Source organism: Camelus dromedarius, chromosome 30 (genome assembly GCF_036321535.1).
Source record: "Camelus dromedarius isolate mCamDro1 chromosome 30, mCamDro1.pat, whole genome shotgun sequence".
Lineage (NCBI taxonomy): Eukaryota > Metazoa > Chordata > Mammalia > Artiodactyla > Camelidae > Camelus > Camelus dromedarius.
In genome coordinates, this window is record NC_087465.1 from 4,444,338 (window position 1) to 4,460,806 (window position 16,469).

The 16,469-nt window shown below is 45.4% G+C and overlaps 1 protein-coding gene across 4 annotated transcripts in view; it reads left to right on the forward strand.

Moving 5' to 3' along the window:
* The window catches only part of FAM110B (family with sequence similarity 110 member B), a 116,149-nt gene that overhangs the window by 45,275 nt on the left and 54,405 nt on the right, over positions 1 to 16,469 (forward strand). The window lies entirely within an intron of this gene.

Sequence of the window (16,469 nt, forward strand, 5' to 3'; positions counted from 1 at the left end):
TTGGTGCGCCTGTAAAATATTTTCAGTCATTTTCTCTCAGTGACTTTCATGTTTTATTATAAGCGTTTGCTCAATATTCCCCTGACTGACAGGGTTTTTTTCTCCCTCTCTAGAACCTCAGCTCACTTTTAAAGTTTTCCTGTTTGGCTTCCAGGTACAGCGTTAGACACTGCACCCTGTCGGGTGGGGGAGTAAAGCTGGATATGAAAATCCTCTTGCCACTTCTGATAAGAAGGTTCCAGCACCAGCGAGGAGCGGTCTACCCCCAGGGGACCAGACCCCTTCTTCCTGGGGGCAAACAGACTTGTATGTCTCAGGTCTCCTTCCAAGCCCGGCTGGCAGGAGGGGGCAGAGCACTTCTGCATTTTTGCAGCTCGCCCTGGTCCTCAGCTTTGTGCCTGAAGGGTCGGGTAGCTGGCCCTGTGGTTCTCCACAGAGGGCTTTCCAGAAGACCCGTTGCTGGCTGGATAGAGTTGCTGTGTTTTGTTAGACACAACTGAGAAAATGAGTAAGAACAGGAGGGGACACTGTGGGGACTTAGGAGACAGGGAAGGTTGGAGACTGCCAAGTGCAGAACAGCTGAGAGGAGGTAAGAGGAGTCTCTGAAACATTGTGTAATTTCCCGAGGTATCTGTAGCTAGAAGCTGGTCAGCGCTGATGGCTGGAGTGGGGATCACCACATCCCTCAATAGCAAAAGAGCTCTTTCTCTTCCAAAAAAAAAGGACACAAATGAACTTATCTACACAGCAGAAACAGACTCACAGACACAGAGAACAGACTCAGTGGTTACCAGGGGAAAAGGGGTGGGAAGGGATAAATTGGGGAGAGATGGAAATGCTGGCTGTCTTGATTGTGGGGGTGGTTTCATGGGTGTGTACAGCGATCAGAATTCATCAAACTGTACATCTGAAATATGTTTAGTTTATAGGAATCGTATCACAATAGAGGTATTAAAAAATAAATTAAGAAGCAAAAGATCTCTACCTGTGGCCACGTCTGCTTGTATATAAGGAATGGCTTACTTTGTAAATTTGTTTTTCAGCCTAGTTACAGACTTACTCATCTATCTTAAAAATTAACCATTATTTCGTAGCCTTCTCTTACTCTTTGTTTTTTCCCCCTCCACTTCTGCACCATGTTATCAGATGGGCTCTTTTATCGAGGACTGAGTTGCTACCTTTGCAAAGTGGTACCTTTTTAAAAAAAGACTCCCACAGATGGGGATATAAAATCTTTGGGACCTGAGATTGTTATTCATACCCTATCTTGTTCCAGAAAGGACTCTGGTGGCTAACTTTGAGAATTGGGTTTTGAGTGGTTTGCCTTCTGTAGTGAGGGTGGCAGCCCGGGGCAGCCTTGTCACCCAGACAGTCAGCATTTCAGCATGGGCGTGTGATTCACGCTGCTGGACGTCCCCAGGGCTGGACTTGGTCAGACCCGACGGCAGGCACTCCCAGCTCTCTACTGCAGCTTTTTTGTCTTTTTTTCCCCCACTGGGGGTTGTATTCCTTTTTGGCATTTAAGTAGTCCCCAATCCTGATCTCAGGATTACCTTTGCGTCCGTTTTCCTTGGGCCTGCAGACCCAAGTTCTCATGTGTCGGCTCAGGACACATCACGCTCTCCTCGGCCCCTTCGTGTTCTGTGCGTCCTTCCACACGTGGCATTTCCAACGGAGTCGAGGGATTCAGCTGTGCTCTTCAGTGACAGAAGTGACTTTCTTTTTAAGGTGCCTTGGGCCTGCTGAGATCCAGCCCCAGGCAGAGGCAGCCTTCCCTTGTGAGTTGGGCACCATCCTGAGTCACACTCAGGACATGCTGTCTCCAGCTGCAATCAGCATTGACCCATTAATGTGCTCTGTGCCCCTTCAAGTCTTAACATTACATGATAAAAATTAGCAACGTCCAGAAACTCAAGCAACAGTTGCCACATCTAACATCAAACATCTGGATACAAGAGGCTCCTTTTTATATTTTTTTTTCCTCTGAAGTATCAGTTTCTAATATACATAAGAGACCAGATTCCACACTGTGTCAGTCTAGCCTCGATCAAAGTTTGGCAAATGATGGCCCATGGGCCAAATCCAGCCCACTGTCGGTGTTTGTAAATAAAGTTTGATTGGGACACAGCCATGTCCACCATTGACGTGTTTACTGAGGCTGAGGTGAGCGGTCAGGACCGTGCGGCCTGCAGGGCCTCAGTCACTGTCTGCCTAAAAAAAAACTGGCCAAGCTCTGGTCTAAAATACACAACTTTCAAGAAAAAAAGAAAATTTTCGGTCATGAAATAATTTTGGAATAATGGGCATCTTCAGCGTTTTAAAGTTGTCAGGACACGGCTGCCTAAAAAAATAGCCAGTAGTTTAAAAGCAATAAAATGTAAGTGTTGTTACGCGTTTTAGTACCATTTCAATTTGGGCAGGTTATCAAAACTTATTTAACTGAAGAAGCGTAATGTGAGGAAATGTAAAATAAAAACAGCGGGGCTCCCTGAAAGGGTGCACTGGCGCTTCTTTGTAAACCTGACTGTCAGGCCGCGTCTCAGTAGGGCTGGCTAGCCTTTACAACTGGCATCTTCACGACGGCGTAACGCGCACGTCTCCCGAGGTCTCCCTCGTAAATCACCCAGGGCGACGTGTTTATCGCTCGCACCGCAGGCTGAGGTCGCTTTGGCTAAAATCAGGCGAGAGCTTGGTTGCGCAGCTCCCGCGCGCGCGCCTGTCCGCGGAGGTGCCCGCGCCCTTCTGGGAGGGCTGCTCCGTTTTCAGACTGACGGTCGTTTATTTGAGCTGCTGTTGCGTTTTCCAGCTCTGAGTGTTGATGTGGGTTCCAGGGTGATGAGGACAGATTGGACCCCATCAGCGCCCCTTCCATCCCGTCCCCAGTGTGTTTGCAGCGGACTGTCCCAGAACCTGGGCCCTGAGAGAATGTTCTTTCCAGGGCTGTCTGGTGCTTGGGGGGCGAAGGCAGAACCAGGCTCGGAGTGAAGGGGCCTGCGTTTCCAGTGGGAACAGTGGGAGCGCTCAGCCTTTCCTGCCACCAGAGCTGCTGGGCGAAGAGGGCAGCAGAGAGGGGGTGTTAAATAAATGCTGTAGAATCTGCTTACTGCTCGATTTATAGCCACGTGCACACCGTGGCTGAGGGCCCAGTTCTCCACCTTGAAGGCACCTTCCACCGGCCCTGGGCCGCCTGGAGGGCTGTGCTCTGGTCAGTGAGAGCCCCGGGCGGCTCACAGGTCCCCTGCCCCTACACGGCCAGCTGAGGGCCAGGAACCTGGGCCTGCTGTACAGTACCTGGGGGTGGGGGTGGGTGCAGACACACATACACACACAACACATACATACACACCCACGTAACATACACACAAACACATACCTACACAAACATAATGCATACTTACGCACGTACACATAATCACACATATACACATGCACACTTACATAAACACATATACACATAGCATACACAAACATGTACATTTATACATACATGCATAATACGCATGCATGCATATGCATATGTGCACATACATATACAAATATATACATACAGATTACACGTGCATGCATATACATATATACACAAATACACATACATGTACACACACATGCATCCACAGCCACATATACATACACACATGCACATTCACACATGCACACACACATATTACATATACACGTGTACACACAGACACAAATACATGCATATACACACATATACATGTATACACACATACAGATACACCCATAACACACACACACACAAGGCACATTTTGGTAGCTAAACACACCGTTTTGGGCAGCGCTGCTCCTCTCTGTCTCCTGGACGCTGGGAGATAAGACTGCAGTTCATCTTCCTCGGGGATGTAACTGGAGGCTCTGTGCTTTATATTATTCTTACTTCTTGCGCTGCTGTGAATCAAGCTTGAGGGTCCAAGTTCTTCAAAACTGCTTTAATGGAGAGCCCCGCTCCCCCTCCACCCCCAAGTCCCTGTGAAGCTCCCTGGAAGTCTGGGGAGCCCAGAGATGAGTGCGGCCTCAGGGCTCAAGGCCAGCCTGCCCCCTGGCCCCACCACTGACAGACGAGTGGCCTTCAGAAGGTTCTCGGTCGGTTCCCTCCACCGCAGAGTGGTGACAGTAGTATCTGCTCTGCGGAACTACTGCGGGGATTAAACGAGGGACCGCTTGAGTCGGGGCCAGGCACATGGAAGGGTCCCAGAAAGGCCAGCCGTTCTGGACCATGACTGCATCATTCACCGTGGTCTCCTGCCACTTCCCTCCCCTCGCCCCCCGCCCCCGGCACTGTGTGGCTCTGGGAATGGCTTGCGCCATGGGGACACGCATTTTATCCCTGATACGTTTTAGAACTGTCTGCGTGTGGCTTTGTTTCTGTCTTTCACCTTCTCTACGTACACTGTGCCCCCTTGTTCGCTGCAGGGCCCACTCCCGCCTCTCCTCTTTTTCTGAAGCTGTGAGATAGCTACTGATGCCACCATTTTTATTTAAGAAGAAACTGAGTCTAAAGGAAATTAAATAATTTAACCTAAGTTCATGTAACTCATAAAAAACAGAACAATTATTCAAACCCAAGACTCTTATTACAGCCTCCTTTGACTTTAGCTGTGAGCTGCTTTTATGAGTGATGTATAATCAGTTCAGAAAAGAATTCAGTTGTATAATTATATTCATATATAATATATAGTAATATCTTTTAGAAAACTGCTTTATGACAAACATGAGACAAAAAAAAAAGAAAAAATGGTCGAAGCTGACCTCCTTTACCAAAAATTGGTCAAAGCTGAAGAGTTAAAAAGAACTTAAAAGAAAGTTGTCTGAAATGGGTATTAACAGTGGTTAACTGTTTAAAGTGAGCTGAATAAATAGAAAAAAGTATTCTGAGGTTCTGATAAAGTCATCTCAATGTAAGGGCACAGTATGACGTTCAGATGAGTAAACTATAACTTTCGCTTAAATTCGCCTGGAATGGAGTCATCCTTTTTCCTCTGTGTGTATATGGCTTTTTTCTCTATGTATACATTGCGGTTTATTTGTATACTGGATGTAAATAAGAGATCGAAAGAGTTGGAAGAATTTTAGATTAAAATAATTTTATTAGTGTGTGAAATCAGTAATAAGACCTTTTTCAAAACTTCATGGTAAGACTATATTGGTAATGTTGCCTTTTTATAGAATATAGGGAATCTTTCAAAGTCAAATTTATACCTCTTAGGTGTGCAGTGTGGTAAGTTCTAACAATACGCGCACTTCTGTAACCACCCTAATAAAGTTACAGAACATTTCCATCACCCCAGCAAATTGCCTTTGGCCACTTTCTAGTCAGATCTCCCTTTTCACTCCCAGAAAAGAAAAAGTTGTTCTGATTTCTGTCACCGTAAATTAGTTTTGTGTGTTTTTAAGTGTATGTGGATGGAATCACGGAGTGAATACCCTCGGTGCTGGTTCCTTTCACCCAATATCATGTCTTCAAGGTTCATGGTGTTTTGAGATTGGTGGCTGAGTAGTATTTATTCCGTTGTGTGCATATACTGCAGTTTGTTTGTCTGTTCTATTAACGGGCATTTGGATTGTTTCCAGTTGGGCATCTTGAATAAAGTTGCTGTGACACTGTTGGGTAAGTCTTCCTGTGGGGACACGTTTTCCTCTGTCTTGGATGGAACCCTGAGTGGATTTGCTGGATAACAGGGTCGGGGTCTGATTGATTCAGGCTTTCCTGCTGGCGGCGTGTGAGCGTTCTGTTGGTTCCATATCCTTGCTAACACTTGCTACTGTCTTTTCATTCTCGGTGACTTGAGTGGCTATGAAGTAGTGTCTTGTTGCGGGTTTGATTTATATTTTCCTCATGACTAATGACATTGTCTTTCCGTGTACTGACAGGTCCTTTATACGTCTTCTTTTGCAAAATGTCTGTTTAGATTTTTGTCCTTTTTTTAAGTTGGACTGTTTGTCCTTTTGTTATTGGTTAGCAGTTCTTTATTTTTTCTGGCTAAGAGTCTTTTTTGAGATATCTGTGTGGAATACATTTTCTCCCATTTAGTGTTTGGCCGTTTCATTTTCTTCACAGTGTCTTCCATTGAGTAGAGGTTTTTAATGTTTTTAAAGACTATTTTGTCATTTTTTTTTTTTCTTTCACGGTTAAGTGTTTTTTGTGACTCTAGGAAATTTTTACCTACTCCAAGCTTGCAAAAATATCCTCCTCTGTTTTCTTTTAGAAGCATTATAGTTTTAGTTTTTAACTTTTAGGTCTATGATCTATCTCAGGTTGATATTTTTGGTGGGAGGTAGAGGTCAAAGTTTACTGATATCCAGTTGTTCTGTTGTCATTGTTGAAACGGCTCTTCATTCTCCACAGCATTGTCTGGGCTCCTTTGTTAAACACCAGGTGTACATTTGTGGATCTATTTCTGAGCTCTCCCGTCTGCTTCACTGATCTACCTTGTTTATTATTAACACCACAGTGATGGAATTTCAGTGTCTTCATGGAACAGTTTCCCATCCTTTTCTGGGAGGAGGATACTTTCTTATCAGCGAGAACACAGGTCAGCGACCGTCTGGGTTCCTCACTGTGGTACATGTTATCCACAAAATGCGAAACATCACCAATACGTGATTCTGATGGGGATTTTGCTGGTGGAATGTGTTTTGCTGTCGGATGACCTCAGTTTGTTCAGATATGAACAATTTGGTGTAATACGTTCCATTTCATTGCAATTTAGGTCAGAGAGTAATGCTGGGGTGGGGGGAGTATGAAGGCATGAGTGAGCACAGACTGCAGAGCAGCCCCAAAACTAGGAAATCCGAAAGGACACTAGGTTAACCGCAATTCCAATTAACGTCACACGACTGAGACTCACCAGTGTTGAAAACGAGTGCTTTAGTATTGCTCTCTCTTGCTTGCTGACAGAAATTTTTTGTTTTGGGTTTGTTTGTTTGTCTGTTTTCATCCTACCAAAAAGTACACTGCGTCAGTATCTTTTGGAAGGACAGAAATGAAGTTATTTTTCAAAAATAAAAAATAATAGAAAAAAATTCTATGTAAGTTCCATTGCTGAAAATGAGGACGTTTGAAGAAAAGTGGTAATTACAATTCAGAGAAGACTTTCCCTCCCTCTCCTTCGTCCCTTGGCCTGTCCCAGGCTGGGCTTTGGGGCAGGAGGCCCCTGGCCATCTCTGTGGGACCCTGGCTTTCATGCAGCGCATCGCAAGGGCTTGGAGTACTGGTTCTCATCAGTTGGACCACCCGGCACTACCGATGGAGGAGCGAGGCCTGTAAGATTTTCTGTTTTCTGCACCCAGAGAAGTCAGGATCCACTCTTTCACGTGGACAAGCCACACCCATTGTAGACAAAATGAAATTAACCAAGAGCCACCCACTTCTCCCCCAGCCCCAATGCTCAGGACAATGGAACACCAGGCACCATCTTTTTTAGAGCCTGGTACTGACTTACATCACATATTCAAATTATTTTCGTTCTTAAACAGCACTAAAAACAGATGCGAAGATTACACTTACCCTTTGGGGGAAGATGACTAAAATTTCAAAAGCTTGTCTAGTCTCTGAAAGGTGCCAGATACCATTAAGATATCAGGTGGGCAGTTCCTGTCGCTTTTACACTCACCTGTGAGGCACTTTGCGCCATTCATTCCTATTGCAGAACGTTTCTGTGCTATTAATTTAAAAGCCTTCTATGTAATTTAGTACAAAAAGCCTGCTTATGTAAGCTTGACTTGGACTTTGTCATAAAAAAACATTCATCCTGGGCTCTTCCACATAAGAGGAATTTAGACTCTCCTCTCCGGTGGACGACCTGCCCTGCCATGGAATTAAAATAGCTTTGCCCTGAATGGGAGCATTGACTTGGCAAAGATCAGGAGCAGTCGTTCAAGAGGCATGTAATCAAATACTTGAAATTTAAATTGGCTTACAAGCTGACTTTGAAAATAAAGTAAAAGAGAAGCCCAAGAAAGTTTCCTTAAGGTGAATTAATGTCCTTCAGATCACTTCCAGTTTCAAAGCTAATAGCACACACCATAAAAGTCACATGCAGTGGAGCTTATCTTTCCCATGTGCTGCTCTGCCTGATACACTGATACTGGGCTTAGAAAAGGTGCCCTGCATAGACGGAGCCCACATCTGCCGGAATGACTTTCAAACATCACGAGATTTACAGACTGTTTCAGTGCCGTTTGGAAGAACAATGTCTTTCTTATTGGGTCCATAAAACGTACATTGTTAGCCCAAGAAAGAACCTGAAATAAGTGACACAGATTTTCTTCTTTATTTAGAAACTATTCCGATGTTCATATTTTCAAAGGAATCTTTCTCTTTGGATAACATCCTCCTCGTTCTTGAAGGACGTGGTATTTTTGTTCAGCTCAGATCACTGAGTGGTAAACTCTTCAGGAGAATAACGCTTGTTAGATGAAAAGGGTTTCCTAATTATTGTTGCTGCCTTTAACAGGATTGCATAATGAAAAATCGTTTGTTTGCTGTAAAAGAAAACGGAGAAAAGGATGTCTGCAGATGAAAAAAGAAACAGGAGAGATATGGGGAATCCAGATTCAGAAAACTAGTCACCATTTATGAAAAACTTAACATTCACAAAAGAAACTGAGGGGTGATTATTTTCAGTAGGAAAGGCTTTCCAGGTAATTACACACTTAACAGTATCGATGGAACAGAGCTCCGTTTGCTTCAAGGCAAATTTCTTGTGAAACAAACCCCATTTGCACATTAATTTCTGTTGTAGAACTTAAAAAAATTGGTCCCTCGATATAATAAAATTACCTTTAAAATACACACATATGAATGGAAATACCTTTCTAACCAAACCTTGGAATCATTTTCTGTTAATGATGCTGCACTGTGGTTCACAAGGCTTTTTAAACTGTGGAAGTAAAAAGAGCATAAGGCAGACACCCTGAAAGGTGATCACGTTGCTTCCCCTGATCTTAAACTCTGTTCCCACTCAGAGGTAACAATCCATGAGCTTCAGAAACTTGCCAAGGTTCCAGTCACCCTTCAGTCATGCTAATGTTTCTGACTTGCTGTCCTAAGAAATGATTTTCCTTTTCCTCCATCGCTTAAATGTCCTGGCTTCTTTCCAGGCATTTGAACCTGGACGTATCTTTTAAGTGCATAGGAGGGCCTTTGGATGAAAGTAGAGAATTACCCAAGTAACCAAGGATGGGGCTGTCTAAGCTGTGCTTGGCGGTGCCGACAGAGGCCCTAATGCTTGAGAAGAATCAGCAGACTGACTGACAGTCCAGGCTGAACTTTTGGTTCCCACCCCTAATGGTCTGACTTATGGCTGGGAATGATTAGAACGTTAAAATCAGCTTTGCTGATGCTGAGGCTGCCGCTTACTAGCTGGGTCACAAAGCAGGGCCACGTCATGTTGACCGCCTGGGGCCAGAGCCCAGGTCCTAGCCGGGCAGCAGGAATCTCCAAGCCTCAGGTTTTACTGGGGCCCCTCGATAAAAACTTGTTACCCATAGTGTTTGTCTTTTCCCTGGGTGGGACTGGGGGAAAGTGCAAAGGTTTAATTAAAAATGTATGTTCAGCATTAGGAATAGCACAGTAGAAAAATTCAACAATTCAGACCAGTTGACCACGCAGAGATAAAAACTTTTCACACTGTGGCATCTGCCCCTGGACTTTTTCTCTGTAGATACTCCCAGAGATATGTGTGTATGTCCCCAGAGAGAGAATTCTAACAAAAATGGAATTATAATATACATTGACTTGTGACTCTTACTTAATATTCAGCTATACTTCCATTTAATATTCTTCTGTCATATCACTTCTAAAGGTGACATACTATTCCATTAATTTTATTTGCACACCATCATTTATGGAATGGCTGTTGTTGAATAAGATTTTGTTTTCTTTCTTTCTGTTTTTGCTTTGTAAAGGATTTTGTGATAAATACCTTAGGTGTATATGTATGTGTGTGTGTGTGTGTGTATATATATATATATATATATATATATATTTTGCATGTATCCTCAATCATTTCTACTTTAGCACATGATTCCAACTCTTTCCTTAGGATGATTTTCCCAAAGTAAATGGCCAAGGGTAAAGGTATACACATTTGCAAAATTTTCAAGGAGTTTTTCCAAATTGCCCCAGGAAAAAAAAAAAAGTCATGCTTATATAAGTTTCAGAATGTCTAGATGTTATTAACAGACTTCACAGTGTAGCGTTTTCTCTCTGGGTTGTGCTCAGGGCATGATGGTTTTATATTTTTATTACATAGTTGTTTTTCTGGAGAGAGTCGGTTTTTCTAATTACTTTAATATCATTTGGCCTGGAGGTTTTAATTTTGCCATCAGTCAAGTGAGGAGAACTTAGATAATGTTGACAAAATGCTGGGCATTCCCTGAATGCTTTCTGAGTGTATAAACTCATTTAATTACACAACATCCTCGTACTCATGTTACAGATGAGAAAATTCAAGCATAAGGAAGTTAAGTTACTAACCCAAGTCACCAGCTGGAAGGTGGCTAGACTGGGATGAAATAGAAAGGAGTAGAAGGTGAGAAGCATATAATAATACAGTCTAGCAACATAATTTCTCCCAAGGAGTATCTTCAGGGAATAACCTCCCAAGTTTTGATGAGACCCTTTTCATGAGAGCTATTCTTTGGCCTCTACTGACTCTAAAAGTTTCGGAAACACCTCTGATGAATATAATACCAAATTATGTTCTGTAGTTACATCTTTGTTTAGATAAAAGTCTAATCTTTCAAAGTTAGTAATGCTAAAACATAATTATGATCCTTCATGCCATGCATACTTGAAGTTCTTCCATGAAGCTTTTGCTTAAAATAGCAGCGTGAGTTACTCATGCAAGATTATATGCCTTGGTTTTGGACACTACGTATAGGGTTACATTCAGAAACTGGTACTGGTGCTTTACAGAACTATTCACAACTACAGGGAACTTCATTTAACTGAAATGCATAGGCATCTCAGGAGACAGAGCTGAAATTTAGGACATTAATCCGCTTACTGTAATTTAAGCTTTTGTGGGACTTATCCCATGGTCCACGGAGAGAGTCCAGGCCTGGGTCCCTTTGGTAGCACAGAGATTGTCGATGAGGTGAACACTTCTGCATCCTGGAACATGCCTGGCAGTGTTCAGAAAATGTGGTATGATTTGAGGACAGACAGGAAGCTAATAAGTTCAGGACGACTTCTGCCTAATTTATAGCTCTTTGTTGATAATAATAGCTAAGCATTATGATGATGATATCTAATTATTAGATTATAGTACTTAATTGTCTATCAGATTATTTAATAATATTTAATAGTATCTGATTTTATGCCCCTAGATTATAACAACTCATTATTTTATGTGTAGGAATCAACCTGGTTTTAGTGAGAAAAGGAGCAAAATTGGAACCAGTTGAGTCCAGAGTTTTGCAAATGTAACCACCTCGGACCAACTTCTTTCTCTCTAAAATGAGAATAATAGTAACGTCGCCCTGATGGCCTCTTGGTGGGCGGGGGGGGTCCTAAAGCAGAACGTGACTGTGAAGTTTCCTTGTCAATGTGAAAACCAGTTCAGGTGTAATCACTAGCGTTCTTTCATCTGCTTCTTTCCCTGGCTTGGTGGGTCCATGTCTTCATCCCAGCACAGCGCTTGACAAATGCCAGGAGATAAAAAAATACCAGTTAAACATCCTTATGAGGAGTTGGCAGAAGAGCCTGGCTGACACGGAGCCCCGTTTGAGAACCGAGTGTGTTGCAGGCCCCAGCGTAAGCGTAACTGGAACTGCTCACCGTCAGGTGTTGTCACATGACTGGCAGCCTCGTCAGCGCTTTCCGTGCCAGTGCATGTTTGGTCATCACAGAACCTCAGGAAGAAAGTTCTGCTGGTCAGTCTTCTTGCCAGGTGAGGACAGTTGAGACCCACGTGAGGGTCAGTGACTTGGCCACGTTGACAGTGCCCTTGGGTGTTGGAGCCAGATGCCACAGTCTGATTCTGGACGTGCCCGACTGCAGAGCCGTCCACCTCCAGACCCTCCTCCTAAGCACACTAGGGGCTGCATTTGTGAACGAGAACCCCAAGATGCAGGGTTTCTTCATCTGATGGTTCACGAGGCAGAGAAGTGTGCTTTTTGCATTCAGATTTCAGAGCTTTTTTATGTTAGCCGAGTCATTTCTTTTCGTAGCTTTTTGGAGACGAGTCCTTTCCACGCTGCCATGTGCCTTCTTCCCCGTCAGCCTGTGCAGAAGCACGTCTGCGGGTTCGTCTTCATTTGGATCACATTAGGCTTGACCGCTGCAGGTTCAGAAGTCCACCTCCAGGGCAGGAATCGTATGTGCTGCTTTAAACAGTTAGCACGGTATAAGGAGGGGGTGACGACTTGGGTTAGGAGAGCGGGGTCTGGCCGGGTGGGTTTAGGAGGGAGGTGTGGGCTGGGCAGACCCCAGGCAGGCCTCCCTGGCCGGTTAGTGTTGTGGGCACTTGGCCTTCTGCAGCCTGGGGCCAGCGTGCTAGAGGTTAGGAGGAGGGTAGGGGACAGTGAAGTTGTCTGTGCGACTCTTTTTGAGGGTCAGTCCCACACCTAAGAAATTCTTTTTTTCCTCTTCTTCCACCACGTGAATTTTGGCTTCAAGGGCTGAGAAGCCACTCAGTTCTCACCTAAACAGGCATTCCCGGCTAATCCCAGTGCAATATTGACCTATGATAAAGCCGTTCCAAAGTCTAAAGTCCTGCCCGCAGTGGTCCATTGGGCGGGCTGGGATGACAAATGGCCTGAGAGCTGGGGTCACATAGGGCCTCTTACATCTGTTAATAGAGGCACATGGCAGAAAGGTGGTTCAAGGAAATGGGGTGAAGGGGAGCCGGGAGGCAGTCCATCCAGGTGCTGTGGTGGGGCGCTGCTGACTTGCACAGTCCAGCCGTGCCAGGTGCTTGGGTCCCAGAAGGCCCCTCCACAAGGATGTGTGAGCTGGCCTGGATTCGCAGCTTAGAGGTAAACACAGTGTATTTCAGGCCACTGGACAGATAGCCAGTGCTTCACAACTCAGCGTGGTAGCAGCTGCTAGCCAGTCGAAGCAAGCCTTGTGACAGAGTGTCTTCCAAGCTGGCCTCCCCCAGCGTCATCAGTCCTTGGTCTCATTGTCCCCTAGCCTTCCAGCTCGCTTCACCACTACTACAAAATGTGAATCACTAGGAGAAAAAAGTGAAAACAAAAAAGATGATGGTGTGGGCCAGGCTTTGAGAAGACGCTACCAGATGCTCATATGGATTGTACACCAAGCCCCTTACCTGGCAAGATGATCGTCCAGGCGGAGCCCCGTCTTGCCCTGGAACAGACTCACATGGTGGTGTCCCCACTGAGGCCCTACTCGGGCAGTGGAGTCACATCCTGGTAACCAGGGTGGGATGCTGAGCATCTGAAAGGAGAGGGGGATGAGGGCTACGCCTGCCTGGGGAGCAGCAGGACTCATGCCCAGAAGCCCGATTCAGCCTCTCCCAGCCCAGCCACACACAGTGCAACTGCTCTGAGCGCCACATATGCCACATTCTTTAAAAAAAAAAAAGTGGATGGATGTGTGGGTGTTATGAACAGAGAAGGAAGGGGCACCGAATGCCCAGATGGGTTCTCATGAATTGTCCTGTCCCAGTGGCCAGAGGAGACTGTCACAGCCTGAGTGTTCTCTTCTCATCCGAACTGGAGGGGGCTTGGTGGAGGGGCTGGAGCCCCTCGCTTGTGCTGAGGGAGCTGATTGTCAGCATCTCTGCCCAGTTCTATGCCCGTTGGTGTCCTGAAATATCAGTGGAAATGCCACAAGCTGTTTGTGCCAACACTCGCCAGCCCACCCCTCTTCACGTGGGCTGGGGTCTGTGGCCCATCCTGGACTGCTGGTCCCTCCTCCCGCCTCCGCAGGGCTGGGGGTGGACAGTGTGCTTGTTCACAGCCAGCAGGAGGGACATCAGAGCTGGCGGCCCAGCCTCCGATCAGGTCTCCTCAGAGCAGAAACAGGTCCCCTGGGACCCTTTCAGCAAGATCGAGTTTGACACACAACCCAAACAGAGCCAGTTCTGACCGAAATATTCTGACCAGGCTGAAGTTATCTTGGAGCCATGGGCTTAAACAGAACCGCTTTTAGTACGTGAACCCTGATTTCTTTTCCAAGGGAAGAAAGCTGTACAGCGCTCCCTGTGGGCGTTCTTGAGCCCCAGGCTCTCCTCTCCGGATCCTCCGCGGTGAGAGGGTCAAAACACAACTCAAGCCCATTTGGAGAGGGAAGCGCTTCTGTGATGACCGTAAGCTCCTCCTTGCCCTGTGCCGCCAGTGGGAAGCAAACACGCTTTCATTCCATGAGCAGAGAAGGGTGAGCGAGGGTTCGACTCGGAGGATAACGCTAAAGGAGAGGCGGAAGGAGCGCACCACAGTCTGACTTCCACCTCCTCCTCCTGCGTGTGTGCCACTTGCGGCTGCGCCTCCACCGCCCTCCTGCGTCCGCTGGCCCCGCCCGCCTCTCCAGGACTTCACAGCCCTCTCCACCCCCAGCCACCCTCGTGCCAAAAGCCTCCTCCAGCCACAGACCAGACTGCCTGCCCCGACTTGGGCGCTTTCACAGCACTCTGACCCCTATCATAATCACCCCGTTGTTGATGCATCACTTATTTATCTCCTTCATTAGGATAGAAGCTCCTTTGAGCAACAGGGGACCCTGCCCCTCCCTGCAGCATCTCCAGTGTCCAGCACGGTCCTTCCATGGAGTTGGTGCCCAAACGATTCATTGAGTGAATGAATGAGTTTTCAGAATCAAGACTGAGTTGACTGAAGTTCAAAGAAGTGCTCATTCCGGAGGTTAAAAAATATCTGAGCTCCCCTAGCAGAGTACCAATGGCAAGGATTAGCAATGGACTGTTACTCAGTTTCAAAGTAATATATGGGCTCTCAACATGTCGAAAGATAAGACCCAAGAAAGGACAGTTGCTTTTCCCTTACAAAGTGTCTGATACAAAACAGGCATGAGACAAATTAATCAAACAGCTTTTTTAAAGTGTTTTTTTTTTTTTTTTTTTTTTTGAGCCGCAGACTGTTAAATGAAGAGGGAGAAAGAGCTGCGGGCGTTTCCTAGATGAATGCCTGCGAGTCCTCCCGGTCTGTACCCTGGCAGCCTCCAGGGAGCTAGGTGTGCCTTAGGCCAAATCACTGAAGCCAATTTCTCCTGGAGTTTTCATTCCTGATCACGGCGATTGCACTTTGATAACCCACATGGACGCTGCTCCGAGGTAGCAGATGTGCCCGGCGTGTTAGGAAATCTGTCTCCAACATCTTTTCTCCCAGTTTGGGTCTGGGTCTCCACTTCTACGAACTTTTGCACTCTTGGATGGATAGACCGTATGTTTCTGTGCTTTCCCCTGTTTGGGGGCCACACTGCTCCTTCCCTGAGTTTCTTTCCCACACAGTTTGTTGTACACAAAGATTGAAGAATGGAGAATGCCCCTTTATCAATGTTTCTTGTCCATGGCTACGGATTAATCCCTGGGAACATTTGGATCCTCGGAGCAAATCATAACACCTGTTGAGCATGCCAGCTTTTTGCAGAGGTTTTCAAAGCAAAACCAAAGCAAAGCAAAACTACAGAAATGAGAAGTTTGCGTGTTATCCTTGGATTGGAACCTGACTGGTAGAACATACCAGTTTGGAGGAATTACGGAAGAGAAGTTGAACAGGTTCAAAGATTTGATTAATATTATGGAAGGACTATTAATTTTGTAGAACATATTGAGAGGAAGGAAATGACTTCAAGGGAAAAATATATAAGCTGGCCGCAGAGACAAAAGTCACATTTGACCAGCAGACCTCTCCTATTCCCCTTTTCACATAAATTTGTCATCAAAGTTTAATCAAACTCCTCATTACAGATGTTCCTCAATTTATATTCCATAGAAAACGTGTTTTCAAATGTATATCATTTAATCTATACTGCAAATCATGAATGAAAGGCAATTATATAAACCCAATTTCCTGAAAATTCCCGTTAAGTTTGGTCCATATGGAATCCACTGAAGTTAGTGACTAACACACATCCAGAATGACGCAGGTGAAATACTCTTTTGTTACTACAGTGAGCGCCAGTAATGGTTCTGTGTGTTTCATCAAGTCTGCCACTGACTTGTCACCGTTCATTACTTCTAACTGGTGTTCCTGACAAAGCTGTGGACGGGAGAAGTTTAGACACTTTTTTTCTGAGTAGTCTAAGACCAGAGAAGAAGGGAGGCACTATGCATGGTGTTGTGAAAAGATCGCCGCTGTTAATAATTGTTTAATTTAGAGCTCACTCCGTGCCAGGCCCGCACTGAGTGCTACGCGCTTGTACCTCACTGGCAGTGATTCTGCATAGTGCAGGATGGCCTCTGAGACGCAGAGAAATCCAGTCACTTGCCCCAGGTCACATAGGAGGGAGTAGCTGGTGC